The 16,321-nt window shown below is 35.6% G+C and overlaps 1 protein-coding gene and 1 non-coding gene across 3 annotated transcripts in view; both read left to right on the plus strand.

The window, feature by feature from the left end:
• The window catches only part of LOC126970981 (neuropilin and tolloid-like protein 1), a 287,957-nt gene that overhangs the window by 78,989 nt on the left and 192,647 nt on the right, over positions 1-16,321 (plus strand). For both annotated transcript variants that reach the window (XR_007730751.1, XM_050817145.1), the window contains exon 2: positions 12,508-12,537. The gene's annotated coding sequence lies outside the window, so the exon portion shown is untranslated. The remainder of the gene's footprint in view (positions 1-12,507; positions 12,538-16,321) is intronic.
• Positions 12,805-12,877, plus strand: Trnap-ggg (transfer RNA proline (anticodon GGG)). The gene has a single exon. It is a non-coding gene; the product is annotated as a tRNA-Pro (tRNA).

Below are 16,321 nucleotides of genomic sequence, written 5' to 3' on the forward strand. Positions count from 1 at the left end.
AAACAAATCTTATAATTATATTTATAATACTATGTTTACTCGTACATTATATTCAAACTATCGTTACGGGAAAGTGTTCCAAGAACACTGGCAGCGATGTAATTAATTTGTGCCCAACTTTGGAGGATGGAGAATTTGAACCTGCACTTCATTTGCTCTGAACTTACAGTTGCAGCTGTGAAGCTAATCTGTGCGCTGACGAACATTTATCATAAATCTTGATTTGCTTGTTTCACTCTCCAGATGTAGATCCATGATATATCTTTATATTATATTAACATTTCGTGTCACGTTGTTTGTCCGCGATGAACTTCTAAGCTAGTGAACGGATTCTAATAAAATGTTACACACTGTCTGTAATTTGATCCAACTTAAAAGATAGATTTATTTTTAATTCTATTCGATACCCTTCATTATTTTTAATTTCTGTATGAATAATTCTATGAGATCAACTTAGATTACGGATTGGTCTCCGCTGCGCTCCAACTAGATACCGCACTACCAAAGAACAACAGCTTTTTTATTAAGGCATCTTAGATGCATATAAGATGCTTGTGTGCGTGGCATCTTGACACTCAATGACATCTTTCAAATTTTGTAACATACGCTTAGTGTTATTTTACATTGAATTTAATAAAATACAAAATACTTACTGATGATATGTTAATTTTTTAAAAATCTAATCCAAAAATAAATTATAAATAAAGTAAGTAAAGTAGTAAATTTAAAATTTAATCCAAAAGTAAATACAATATTTGATAAGGAAAATGTTTCACATACCCTACACGGTCTACTGGTGCTACGTGACTTTACTGCTAAGGATCTAGAACCGTCTATTGATAAGGTCCATATCGTATAAACTAATAAAATCGCAGATTATTCGCTTATCTGCTGAATAGCGCGATGAATACAGATTGTTTAATTATGCTATGTAGAAGATAGTCTTCGTGTGGGATTAACAAATGAATATCTTATATACTTTGAAAATAACATAACGTACTAACAACACTTAAGAAAAAAAGTTTTTGAGTTTGTAGAGAATAATTTTTGGATTTAATGAACCTATTTTATTTCACAAAATAACATAATAATAATAACACAGCATAATAAACGAAAGAAATAAAACGAATGCTTTATTTCTTTATAAAAATTTCAATATAATGTGATAAAAAATATTGGTCAGGGGTATGGGGCTCGAACCTACACTAACTTGAAAAAATGGTTAAAATTAAAGATACAACTTCACTCCTACTACAAACGGCCATGGAGTATTTATTTATTGGAAAACAAACAGCTTAAGTTATATACACATTGTAACACATAATTTATATTACGCAAGCCAATAAAGTTTCCACTTAAATATAAACAAAGTAGGAGTGAATATAATAGAAAATATAACGATTTGATATACAATTAAACATAAGGCGAAAAAAGTACACAAAAATACAAATGAAACAAAATTGCGGCCGATTATAATGCGACATGCGATAAACGGACAAAAAAGGCGATGTAATAAAACTTTCACTTTAAAAACAGGAAAAATAAATGATTATTCATAAAAAAAATCTCAAAAGTGTAAAGAGTGCAGTAGATGTATCAATCCGCATATAGAAACTGTTACTATGCAACATAAATCAAAGTGAAGTTAGTTTAGTTGTAAAGTGTTATGGCTTTAACGTATTATGGCGGAATGATTATTGATCTTTAAAAAAAAAACGCTGTTTTCAAAAATTTACATATTTACGTAGATTAAGGATTGGTCTCCGCTGCGCTCCAACTATATATCGCAGACGTAATCGCAAAGTGCGGCAACTAATACTACGATTAAATGGGCGTACTCGAGCCAGTCTCGAACAATGTGTGACGTTGACGTGCCACATGTTTTGTTAAACTTTGCTAATAGTTGAAATTAAAATGCCGGGTTGTGTAGTAAAACTTTGTAAAAATAATACTACAAAATATAAGACTGGGCTCACACATCATCAGTAAGTATTTTGTATTTTATTAATTTCAATGTAAAATAATACGAAGCGTATGTTACAAAATTTGAATTTGAGTGTCAAGATACCACGCAGACAAGCAACATATATTTGTTGTAATAAAAAGCTATTGTTCTTGAGTAGTGCGGTATGTAATTGGAGCGCAGCGGAGACCAATTCAGGCATATTCAAACAACATGCCAGCTCTTAGTAAAAAAATGTACCTGAAACATAGAAAGTTAATAAATAAGTATTACGTTTTCGATTTAATTAAGCCATCGCTTCCGGCTTATTTGAATAATTAACCAAAGAACCAATTAATATCGTAAATCTGTTAATAATTGCCTCCGGCGGTCGGTTTTAAAGTTAATGAACCGTTACATTAATGCTGTCTGCCTTATACAGAATATACTGCGTCTACTTAAGGCTTAGCGTGAATTATTAATATTAGCTATTATTTTAAATACGGCTTAACTAAATAGCACGTTTTTTTCCCGCCTGGCTTCGCTATAAAAGCCTTTAGAGCTAAAGGAGGTTTTTAGTCGGTAGGGTGTATTTACACCCGAGCACGACATATGGGCCACGTTTCGGGATCTTCAATACGTAAATGTATTTTCCCCTCTCCAAAAAAAAGCACGTTTAAGGTACGGTAGTATACATTAATTATATACAGTGTAGTAAATTCATTTTAAACATGTATGGCGTCATGAAAAAATCAAAAATAAAAATACATAATTCACCTAAATAAACCAATTAACATCATTTCCGAACAACCTGTAAGATATCTAGAAGCCGCGAGCTAGCGTAGGCACTGACACCTACTTCACGCTGCGCCGTAGTCATAAATACTCGTAGGTTACACACCTACGAGTATTTATAGTACGCTACACGCGCCCACGTAGGGATGATTCAAAGGTTTTCTAAATGGTATAATTTCTTTGTTTGAAACTTTCAAAATTTCAATCGTTTACTTGCATTTTTTGAAATATTTTTTTGTTATTACGGTTGAGTAGCTCTACGTTTGTGATGTATGATAGATTCATGCTGTGATATCGCCGCTCTTAGAGAGTTGTTCGTGAAATTGTGACTATTTTGCTAAACGCGTCAAAATATTTGTATTATTTTAACAATAGTGGAAACGTTATAATAATATTGATATGATCTTATGATTTCTTTCAGAAAATTAATTTTAATTTATAAAAAAAAATCACAAAATAATATTAGTCGAAACTGAAACATTTTATCTTTGAAACTTTTACTTTTTCTTATATTAGGGACCGTTTATTATATATACGTTAGACATTTAGTGGGCGAGACGGAAAAAATACGCAAATTGCTTTTTAAATCAAAATAATGAATCCATCACAAAGAAATAGACTAATTTATTTAAACAAAATAAATCTTATAACTATATTCACTATGATTACATAAAATTAAAACTATCATTACGAGAAAGCATACCAAGGATACTGGCAGCATTTCCACGTTGAATAGCAAGGCTGATCCTTTGAACGAGATAGCTGCCAGCGCTTGGGTACCAGTAGCGCTGTTGAGGCGCGAAGATAGTTTTCCGCGCCTCTAAATAAATGAAATTAAAAATACACATTTGGAAATATCTCAAGTGAAATTAGGAATAGGGAGAGGGTGTCAAACAAATCTTGCGACGTCTCCCCAAGGAGTTATGGAGGGTCAAAGAATCGACAAACGTAATTAATAGATGTACCCTTACATGTTCATTGGAGGGTGATGTGCAAGACTCTTTAGAATTTACAATTATATTGATATCTTAGATAACTAATATATCGAGATAGAGTCTCTTGCTGTTAGACAACTGATAAAATCAGGCCAGGAATATTTGTTTCCTGTGCGTAACGAGCTACGTCTTACAGTCGCGTTTTGTATATATATATATATATATTTTGCTCAAAATAGAGGTTTATTCTAAAGTATATTTTTTTTGACGTTTTCACAGCTGTCATAGTCTATCTAGACGTATAAAATGATCTAAGATTGATATCAAGGATAGCATTAAGCGGTTTAATTTTTTGGTTGGGTTAAGTTTTTCTCTAATGTATCGTTCAATTCAATGTCATGGTTCTTGTTATTCCTTCAAACAAACAAACAAAACTATTTTATTTCGTAGGTAAATTGCATTACACTTGAAATATGTAATTTTTTCATACAGATCGTTCGGAAGGCAGATTTCCTTTAGAGAAGAATAAGCAAGTAACTCTAAAGTTGCTCTTTTCGAAACAGAATGGTATTACAGGTTCTTATTTTCAATTTAATTTGACAAATCATGTCAATTACAATATATGCAAAGTGATGCGACAGCAAATACATAAACGTTAATTTCTAAATGCCTTACACGAGTAAGTCAAAAAAAATGTAAATTAATAAGTAAAAATATAGTTATAGTTATTGAGTACATACTTAAAGTACTATATACAGTAAATGCCTTCATCCACACATACCATAAATGAAATTAAGGGTATTATGCGAGCATTTTATTTTAAGACCAAGGGCCAGATGGGCAGACGAAATCGTAGCGTACGCGGGAGGAAGTTGGCTAGACAGAGCTAATGACAGAGAAGGATGGCATGCCTTGGGGGAGGTTTTTACCCTAACGGGGTCCATATATTAAATAATTAGGTAGATGATAATTAAAACAAATAATAATTAAACTAATTACAAAATAGAGTTCATAACTAGAAGTGTAATAACTTAAACTAAGTGTAATAAATATATTTGTACATAATAGGTTAATAAGTTACCAATTGTCATAGTTTAATATATACTATGCATGGAATTAAATATAGCTTTATTATTATATAAAAAATACTAGCTGACCCAGCAAACGTTGTATTGCCGATATTAAAATCGCGATACAAAAGTAACTGTTGATCGTAGATGGTTGAAAATTTGAAGTTGTATGTATTTTTTAATGCTGACTCATAATCAAATTTAAAAAAGTTTCGTGTGGACCACCCTCAACATTTAGGGGGATGAAAAATAGATGTTGTCCGATTCTCAGACCTACCCAATATACACTCAAAATTTCATGAGAATCGGTCAAGCCGTTTCGGAGGGGTTCATAGTTTAACACCATGACACGAGAATTTTATATATTAGATATATAATACATTTAATTTTAAAAAATGAACAATATAAAAGAAATTAGAAAAATAGGAGAGGATCATCCAGCCACCACAAGCAGCGCCCTTCCTCGACCATATTTTAGGGAAGGAAAAGACCCGCCCCACGACGCCGCCACAAGCAGTGGCATTAAGCGAGCATGACGATGCCTGTCACGAGAAAACCTACTAAAAAACACTTCACTACCGGAATGTTGATTTGTGAGTTCCACTCGCTCATATCGACTTTTTTTTCTTTATAAAAGGTTGATTGAATATCCCCAGTAAACATGAGTCGTGGGGTAACAACTTTTAGCCGGGGTATCTTTATAGGGGTCCGGATATCCGTTTGACCGGTCGTAATGGCATCCTCGTGCTCGATGCTTCAATCAGACGCGACTTGAAAGGAAACAGGAAATAATTTGAGATACTCTTGCTTTTTACGTTTGGGTGTTTGACATTTTACATTTCATTTCGCATTCAAAACTTGGTACAGATTATAAAGCGCTTTTTTATGGAATTCCACGTTTCATGTCCGTCCCCCTTTTGGAAGACAAACGAATGTACCTGATATTAAGTGATCGCCGCCACACATATTCTCTTGCTACACCAGGGAAATCACATGAGCGTTGCCGCCTTTTAAGAATGATGTACACGCTTTTTTTAAAGTACCAATGTCGTACCGTCCCAGAAACACCGAACAAGGAAGCTGTTTCCACAGCTTTGGAATCATCATCATTTCAGCCGGAAGACGTCCACTGCTGGACAAAGGCCTCCCCCAAAAATCGCCACGATTGGTCCTGCGCTGCCCTCATCCAACCTATTCTGGGGATCTTGACCAGATCGTCGGTCCGTCTTGAAGGGCCTACCAACACTACGTCTTCCGGTACGTGGTCTCCGTGGTGGACCTTACTGCCCCAACGGGCATCTGTCCGTCGAGCTATGTACCCTGCCCACTACCACTTCAGTTTTGCAATAATTTGGACTATGTCGGTAACTTCAGTTCTCTTCTGATCTTCCTCATTCGATCGCGCAGGGAAACTCCGAGCATAGACGCCTCGAATGCCCTCTGAGCGACAATGAGCTTTGTAGTAGCGTGGAAGAAAGCTCCTTGACAACCGCACTGTGGAGGAACGCCACACATCTATATGGTGGGGATGATATCCTAACTCTGTTGCCATTGTTGATTGCTTAACTGACAACAGAGAATGACAAAGTTCTCAGATTGGGATTATATTATCTAATTCCTCTGCCAATTTACTAATGCTAATTATTAAATTGGCAGAGTAATCCTTTGTAGATATGCCAATTGTTATAGATACGGCTGTACGCATCCATGTCTTGAATTGTCGAAGCCTTGCAAAAGCGATAATCACACCTGTTATTGAAAACCTCAAATTGTACACTTGATACTTTTTGACACTGAAGCGTTATGAAGGTTAAGTTGAAAAGGGTGAAAATCTTATAATTGCCAAGAAAATTATTATGACAATTTTATTGAAAACAGTTATAGAAAAAAAAAATTGCACAGCTATTGAGCGCTATTCAGATTATTTTAAATTTAAACGTTTCAAACTCATTCACAAAATTGCCTTTTGAAAAAGATACCATTTTAGATGCCATTTTTTCTATATTTTTATTACATCGAGCCATATGCTTTTACAACAAGAACCCAGAAAATGTTCAAAGCAAAAGTATTACGTTATTCAAAAGAATTGTTAAAAAACGTTTGTGTGGTAAAGGTCACTATAACATAAATGACTTTCTCAATGATACCACAGATGGAGTATACATATACAGATACCACCCTCAGGCTATTAAATAATAAGTTTAATTGTACAATATTACTATGTAAACATATTTATTTGATGAAAAAAAAAAGCCCGCTGAGTTTGTTGCGCCCATTCTTCTCAGGTCTGAGGCATTCATTTTGGAATGGGTGGTAGTTTTTGACTTTCAATAAGTGATGTCACATCCTATTTTGAATAAAAATATTTGAATTTGAATTGATACTCGACCAATTAAATTACTCAAATATTACTCCGTCACCTACTATGTCAATTATACTTCATCCTTCATCTATCTGTCAAATACAACCTTCATAATATACTAACTATACTTCTTGCAAATGAAACAACATTGTAATTCTTTTAAGACAACCAAATATTATAAATCTTTGAGAAGATATCCAAATATTTCTTCTGTTCACATTAAACTTTACAAGAAACGCCTTTACGCTTTCCTTACATTAATTTAAATGTTGCTTTAAATTTTAAAGTTCATACTGTCACTAAGCCATCACAACAGATTTTAATGAGATTTCAACTTGCACAAAAGCAACGTTAAGTTTTAATAGAAAACTACGTTGACAGCCTCAAAATTCCACCACTAAAGTTGTTCTATATGTATCAGGTTTACCAGTGGAAGGCTCCTTTGCATAGGATGCCGGCTAGATAATGGGTACCTCAACCGCACCTATTTCTGCTGTGAAACAGCAATGTGTAAACATTTTTTTGTTTTGGTCTGAAGGGCGCCGTAGCTTGTGAAATTACTGGGCAAATGAGACTTAACATCTTATGGCTCAAGATGACGAGCGCAATTGTAGTGCCACTCAGAATTTTTGGGTTTGCAAGTATCCTGAACGGCACTGCCTTGTCACGGGCAGGGCGCATTGTATCAATTACCATCAGCTGAACGTCCTGCTCGTCTCATTCATTCATGTCATAAAAAAAATTATTAAGTTTTCAAATTACCGTTGAAACCGTGGACCACTGCCTGATCTGAAACACCGTACCGATCACCGGTTAATACCACTAGTCGATATTCAACATCTCTCATAACCATTTCAACCTGAATCAGGTTAATGTCTGGTATTCCACAAGCAATTATGTAGCAGGCTCCTTTGCACAGGATCCCGGCTTGATCATGGTACCACAACGCCGATTATTTAGTACCGTGAAGCAGTAATGTGTAAGCATTAGTGTGTATTCAGTCAGATTAGGTTGACGTCCTGCTCGTCTTGTCTCTCCTTGTCATAAAAAAATACCTCGCTTTTCACTAGAAACTTTTTGTCTCGAACAGTCACTAAAAGACAAGGGTCGATAATTTTTGAGACCAAAAAAATAATAGTAGGATGTAAACCCCATAAGAAAAGAAAGCATTTTTTGTTCAAGATAAAAATAAAAAAACCTAAAACTTGTTTATTTCAATTTTTCACATAAATTTTGAGGTAATGTGAAAAAAGTGTAAATACGAAAGTTGTTGATCTTTTTATTTCCCACTAAATCTAAATTGGAGACGATTTGTAAAAAGGAAAGGTCCGAAGGACCCGGAACCGGTTAGCATATATGAAAAGAGTACGGAATGTAGAGGAAGAGCGTGAGTTTGAAAGGATAGAAGCAAGTGGCGTTCTATTGTCTCTGTTTACCCCGACGGAGTAAGACGTCAGTGTGTGTGTGTGTGTTTTTTTTTCTGAAGGGAAAAATACTATTACGTATCGTGTGTGCGACAATTTATTACTAAATTAACAAATAACAAAATTCTAGGAGAACTTTTCATATGGGATGTGACAAAAATTTTAACAGATTCCGTTTACAAGTCCGATCTGAAGGTATTATTCAAGCAGTCAATGAGGAAGAACAAAAGTATTCAGCTCATAATGGAGAGGGTACGTGGCGTTATCGCATTCACGACTCAATAAACACGTAATTTACAGTTGCTATTCGATTGTCACTTATCTTACCGTTTGCAATGACGTTTATTCCGAATTCAAACTGCTTTTTGATTGGTCTAATGTTTCTTGATTTCTTATTTTGCTGCTAACTGACAAGTAAAATATTATTCAGCTTCTTTTGCCGCATCTTTACATAATCTAAGTTTGAATAGTTACCATCCCTTCGCTTAATCGAGTGGTTATTTATTTTATCCCTAAGCCAAATGAAAGCAAAGGCAAGTGCGCAAATGCACCTGAATTAATTTACGTAAGAGCCTACCTGTACTTAACGTTAACTTTCGTCATCTATGTGCTACAGGATCAGGTGATTCGAGCTACTTACCAAATTGACCCCAGGTATCCACACCTGAGAAAGAAGACGAAATAAAATAATGTTTTAGTGGGGTATCCCAATACATATAACAAAAAAAAACCACCTTCGAAAACACTATTCCAAAACAATAGATATAATGTGCACTAAAAAGTACAAAAATAATTGCGTATTTCTATACAATCTAATTAATTAATGATATTCTAGTTACGATTTTACTATACTAGTATTTTTGGAATCGGTGTTCTTGTGCCGCAACCCGCTCTCGCCTCTCGCCTCCTCACGACTCAAGCACATCTCACCTAATGCCTACTACTCGGCTATTAGTTAGAAAGTCTTTTATGGGGCGTTGTATATGCTTTTACAACAAGATCCCAGATAATGTGTGAAACAAAAGTATAACGAAATTTAAAAGAATTGTTAAAAAACGTTTGTGTGGTAAAGGTAACATAAATGACTTTCTTAATGATACTACTGATTCGGAATAGAGCGACCGCCCACAGGCTATTAAATAATAAATAATATTGTATGATTTTACATTGTAACTTTTTTTTTTATAAAAAAAAGAAGCCCGCTGAGTTAGTTGCGCCCGTTCTTCTCTGGTCTGAGGAATACCTGTTGGGAAGGGTGGTAGTTTTTGACTTTCAATATGTGATATTTTATCTAATTTTGAATAAAAATTTTATTTGAATTTGAATTAAAGACACGACATTCACAAAATAAATACAAGAAATAAACATACTTTACAATTACAGGAAGTATCATTATGTAAATTTAAAAGTATAATTAAGAAAACTTCGCTGTAAGAAAGGGTAAATTAAATATCTTAATAACTGTACCACAAAAAGTCCTGGGATTAAAAATGCTCAACTGCAGCTGTTTGCTTGAAATAAGTAGGGTTTATAAATGACGATGTATCAAAAATATTTTTCAATTAATTACGTTATTATCTTATTTTAAGTAGCCTACTTACTAAATTAATATTTGAATTTGAAAATTAAAAATCTTGTTTTATAAAGTTTGCTTTTAAAACATCGTAGACTCAAGACTATCAAACTAGATAGTTACTTAAAATATTGCTTTACCTAAAGCTAAAATGCCAAAAATACTAATAAAAAATAGGAGTAATTTTTATCACTATTATTAGTACTAAGGCTTTTAATCAAGCAGAATTTGAGGCCTCGTAGTCGAATCCTTCTATTTCACGAATACTTTATTTATTTTCAATGTTGAGTTAATAATAATTTTATTGTTAATTTATTGTGACACTTACCCCCTTATTCATAAAAGTCTGCTAACTTAAAGCATTGCTCATTCTCACTCTGTCTTCTTCTGTAGACCTAAGTCAGAATGAGAAAAAACACTCCTTAGCGGCTGTTTAAAGTTAGTGGACTATGAATAAGGGGGTTAATATAATGATAAACCTTATTTTTCCTAATATAATAGTTTCATAAGAGGTCCCACCATGAAGAAATAACATGAAACGATAAACAAAATGCATTTTCTTTCAATAAATCGAATCTAATTCAATATGCTAATGGAATGTAGCAGCCATTTACTTACCGCAAACATCTTATTAAAAGACAACACAATTAACAGATACATTTGTTTGATATTCTTAGCGGGAACTTCCTTCTCTGTAATTACTTTACACCGTGTCTTTTAAACCGCACGACAAAGTTGTAATTTATTTATCAACGCTAATTCTTGGTATTTAAAAATGAATGAAACACGTATTATTTACGACGTTATGCTTATGTTAGATTAAAACGAATAAAAACATCTAAAATTTACTAAGGATCTACGAGAATCCGAGAAATTATCTGAGGTTAAAGGACCTGCGATCCATATTTAGTATTTATGAGTAAATTTGTTTCGACTTGTCTAATAGATAAAGATAGCCAAAATGTATCAAGGGATCTACGAGATGCTGAAAAATTCCATGAGATAGAAGGACATCCGATCCATATTTAGTATAATATTATGTATTTTGTTATGACTTATCTAACAAATAAATGTAGCCAAAATGTACTAACGGATCTGTGAGAACCTGCAATAGTACATAATTATAGTAATAATTATTATATCCATATTCTCATCACCAGAAATATCATTTGAGCATTGCCAGTCTTTTGTTAGGTGGGTGTATGGTATGATACCAGGTCAAAAAGCTCTTCAGAACACTACCTATGGTGATAAAGTTAAAAGACACAATAAAGTGACGTCCCTTCGTTTGATTTTTTAGGTAATAATAAAAAAAAATTGAAAATATCTATAAATATGGATTTATACAGACGACAAAGAATCATTAAGAGAAAAATTTAAAGAAATAATCAGTTTGCATCTCAATAATATATTCTTGATATGTTCTATATGTTCATAAGCACACTAAGTAATTTGCTCGAAACTGTGACACTAACAACACTAGGAACAAACATAAACTTGTTACGAGTATGCGAGTATGTATGAGTATGTAAGTCTTTTTATGGGCGATGTAAATGCTTTTACAATATGGTCCCAGAAAGTGTACAAAAAAAATACGTTTCAAAATTTAAAACAATTATTGAAAACGTTTGTGTGGGAATGGTTATTATAACATTAATGATTTTCTAAATGATACCGCAGACTGAGGAATGTTGCGCACACCCTCAGGCTCTAGGTATATTGTACGACTAGCTGACCCGGCAAACGTTGTTTTGCCATATAAAGTATAATTCACGCGATAGTTTTATAAGTAATAAAATATTGCCTATATTATAGCCTGTACATCTGTTGTTCTATTGTCAATAGTTTTTGCAGCGCACGCAAAAATAGGTTTTCGATTTTACACCTTGTGTTACAAAATAGCAATTTTATTACGGATCCCTAATTTTGAAAAAAAAAACATAGCCTATAGCCTTCCTCGATAAATGGACTACCCAACACTGAAAGAATCATTCAAATCGGACGAGTAGTACCAGAGATAAGCGCGTTCAAACAAACAAACAAACACTGCAGCTTTATAATATTAGTATAGATATTACATTGTAATTCATTTTTTTTTAATAAAAAAAAGCCCGCTGAGTTTCTTGCGCCCGTTCCTCTCAGGTCTGAGAAAGTATATTTTAAATGGTTGGTGGTTTTTGACGTTCAATAAGAGATTTTGAATCCTATTTTGAATAAAAATGTTTGAATTTGAAACAAAGATGCGATAATACCTACGATAAATTTTCATCACTATATCGTGATAGTGTCGTGAGTTATAAGTAAAATACGATTAATTTTTAACGAGAACACCAGTATTTTATATTATTTACCTCGATTAGGTCTAGATGAAAACAGCGGGAATAATTTAAAATTTTATTGTTTCAGGTGAACCCGAGCTTCAGGGAAAATTGGAATGTAAGTATTTCAGTATTGAGTTTCCTCAAAACGGTTACGGGAACGATAGTATTCCATAAACCCGCAATAAACGTTTTCGGCGGTCGCCTTCTTATATTTGCTACTGCCGTTGCTGGGACTTCATTATAAACAATTTGTTGTTTTTAAAGTGATAACCCCAACTTCTAGGATTAATACACAAATAAAATTTGAAAAACTTTTTTTTTGTTTATTACACAACCTGAGAGTTGAACAAAGCATACAATATTTTATGACAATACGTCACTCGGACGGTTAGCTCAGTTGGCAGAGCACTGGAACGGGACGCCAGAGGTCGTGGGTTCGAGTCCCGCATTGTTCATAAAATTTTATTTTTCATATTTTATCTGTGTATTATAAAAGTGTAAACATCGTCGTTGTCGAAAGCTGCTCTTGGTAACCAGCCGTCCATGCCGCCGTTGCACATGAGGAATGACACCCTGGCCCATACGGCAAAAGAGAAAGCCGATCTCCTGTGCACTCTTTTTGCCTCCAACTCGACTCTTGACGACAACGGAAAAACACCGCCGACCATCCCGCGGTGTCAGAGCTCCATGCCTGAAGTACAGTTCCGACAGAAAACTGTTAGGCGAGCTCTGTTTTCGTTGGACGTCAGGAAGTCGAGCAGGCCGGATGGCATTTCTCCAATCGTGCTTAGAACGTTTGCCCCTGAGTTGACGCCGGTGCTAACGCGTTTATTCCGGCACTCTTATTCAAAAGGCGTAGTTTCTGATTCATGGAAGTCAGCCCTTGTCCATCCGATCCCAAAAAAAGGAGACAGTTCGGATCCGGCAAACTACAGGCCTATTGCTATTACCTCCCTACTCTCCAAAATTATGGAGAGCATAATTAACCGCCAGCTCTTGGTATACCTTGAGGGTCACCAGTTGATCAACGACCGGCAGTACGGCTTTCGCCATGGTCGGTCGACTGGCGATCTTCTGGTATACCTAACACAAAGATGGGCGGCGGCTATTGAAAGCAAGGGGGAAGGCTGGCAGTTGGTCTGGATATAGCGAAGGCCTTTGATCGTGTATGGCACAAGGCGCTCCTCGCAAAACTTCCATCATTTGGGCTTCCCGAGAGCTTATGCAAGTGGACCTCCAGCTTCCTCACTGGGCGCAGCATACGGGTCGTTATCGACGGTTATTGCTCGAATCCCAAGCCCGTGAACGCTGGAGTGCCCCAAGGCTGTGTGCTATCTCCCACGCTGTTTCTTCTGCATATCAATGATATGGTGGACACCGCCAACATGCATTGCTATGCAGACGACAGCACTGGTGATGCCGTATACACGGGCCATGCAGGTCTCTCTCGGGAAAACGTCGACCAGTGCCGGGAGAAACTTGTGTCTTCTATCGAGTCCTCTCTCGAGAAGGTCGCGGAGTGGGGTAAATTGAACTTTGTCCAATTTAACCCCCAGAAGACTCAAGTTTGCGCGTTTACCACTAAAAAAACCCCATTTGTCGTATCACCGCTCTTCGATAACACTTCCCTTAAAGCCTCGCCTAGTATCGGAATACTGGGTCTCGAAATCTCGAGCGATTGCCAATTCCGTGGCCACCTGGAGGGCAAAGCCAAACTGGCTTCAAAGAAACTGGGCGTCATAAATAGAGCACGGCAATACTTCAAGCCGGCCCACATTCTAGCGCTCTACAAAGCGCAGGTCCGGCCTCACATGGAGTATTGCTATCATCTCTGGTCTGACGCAGTATCAGCTCGATCCATTTGACCGCGTGCAACGCAGAGCAGCTCGAATTGTCGGGGACCCAGTACTCTGTGAACGGCTGGATCACTTGGCGTTGCGTAGAGACGTCGCTTCATTGTGTGTCTTCTACCGCATTTATCACGGGGAGTGTTCTGAAGAGCTGTTCAACCTGATTCCTGCCGCCGAATTCCACCTTCGCACGACACGCCACAAGTTAGGATATCATCCTCACCATCTGGATGTGTGGCGGTCCTCCACAGTGCGGTTTTCAAGGAGCTTTCTTCCTCGTACCACGAATCTGTGGAATGAGCTTCCTTGTGCGGTGTTTCCGGGACGATACGACATGGGTACCTTCAAGAAAAGCGCGTACACCTTCCTTAAAGGCCGGCAACGCTCTTGTGATTCCTCTGGTGTTGCAGGAGAGTGTGGGCGGCATTGATCACTTAACACCAGGTGACCCGTACGCTCGTTTGTCCTCCTATTCCATAAAAAAAAAAAAAAACATTATGATGCTCAAGATGAAAGAGCTAAGATGTATAAAACGTTCTGTAACGTGTGAGTCCTTCTCTCACACGCGGGATCGTTATACAATCAAACAATGTTATCTCTCTGGTTCTTCTATATTCTTATACTTTCACTTTCTATTAACCCTTAATTAGGCGCATTAAGAAAATCACACAAGTAGTCGCATGGGGTCACATCTGACCCCAATGCTATGAATAAAAATGGAGTAGAAAGAACTCATACAATAAAATATTATGTTATATCAAATAAAATTAAATGGCATATAGATATCATAATAAACATATAAAATCATAACTTTCACTCTTCTAGTATTGATTTTTTTTTATTTAACTGACTGAATTTCACTATTTTCTTTGAGGGTTCGAAGAATATGGTAAAATATTGCCTATGGCCGTCTTTTAGTCCTTCTCATGAGTTAAGTCCTAAGCGCATAGTTGATCATTGCAGTTGACACTTCCTTTGGTATTGTTTGGTGCTTTAGATCATTTCACTTTTGGTTAAATTCCTTTAGTATGTCTAGATAGAAAACAGTTACCCTCCGATGATCCAAACATATTTTGGCAATTTTTGGACTCTTGGATCGCAGTTACCGATTCATGCCCATTGTGTACAGGAATATAATTTGCAATTTCATCTTACGAGATATAATCCGCGACATCTTGCTCTTCATCCGACAACCCTTACAGCCATTGCCGTATTTGTCTTTATTGATTCATCTTAACAAATACAAGAGAAAAAATACGTAAATTATATATGACCCCATGCGCCTAATTAAGGGTTAAACATAAAATTCTATTAAATATTAGGCTAAAGGCCGACCGTTTTCAGTTCTAATTATTTCTATTGCTGTTCTATTCGATTATTTTCTCATCCGCGTCAATATTTTAAATTTGAATCTATTTCCGTTCTTTATCTTTACAGTACATAGACTTTGCTCAGATTTTACTTACGTGAAACTTAGCTGAGTGTTAGCTTAAGATTAGTATAATTTCAGCTGTAAAATGACTATAATTACCAAATTAAAGATTAACATCCGAACGACCGAGCCTTAATATAGTTATAAGATTTATTTTATTAAAGAACAAAAATAAAGCTAATTCACATCATCAAAGCTAATGACATCTGGATTCGAACCGGGGTCTTCTGCTTTCCGGATTACCCAACGTCTCATCTGAGCAATTACAGTCTTGTATATTATACTAGCATCTCACCTTTGTATTCTAATGTTATTGTTCATGTTTCTCATTAAAACACGGATAAAACTACTTTTTTTTAAATTGAAACCTAGCTAGATCGATTTCCCGAAATCCCCTGTATAATAAATTTTATGAAAATTGTTGGAATGAAATTCGTTTAAGTTTAGTCCAAGTACGCTCTTTAGATGTCAGTCTAGAAGAGAATAGTGCAAATCGTCCTTTTAGTTCCAGGTTATGAAAATCCAGGTCACGACTCAAGCCGGTGTCTGTATTAGTAACAACTCGAGCCCAAGCTTACATAATATCTCGTTATGTTAGTAACAGAGATAATATCTTT

This window comes from Leptidea sinapis, chromosome 22, assembly GCF_905404315.1.
Source record: "Leptidea sinapis chromosome 22, ilLepSina1.1, whole genome shotgun sequence".
NCBI classification, from domain to species: Eukaryota; Metazoa; Arthropoda; class Insecta; order Lepidoptera; family Pieridae; genus Leptidea; species Leptidea sinapis.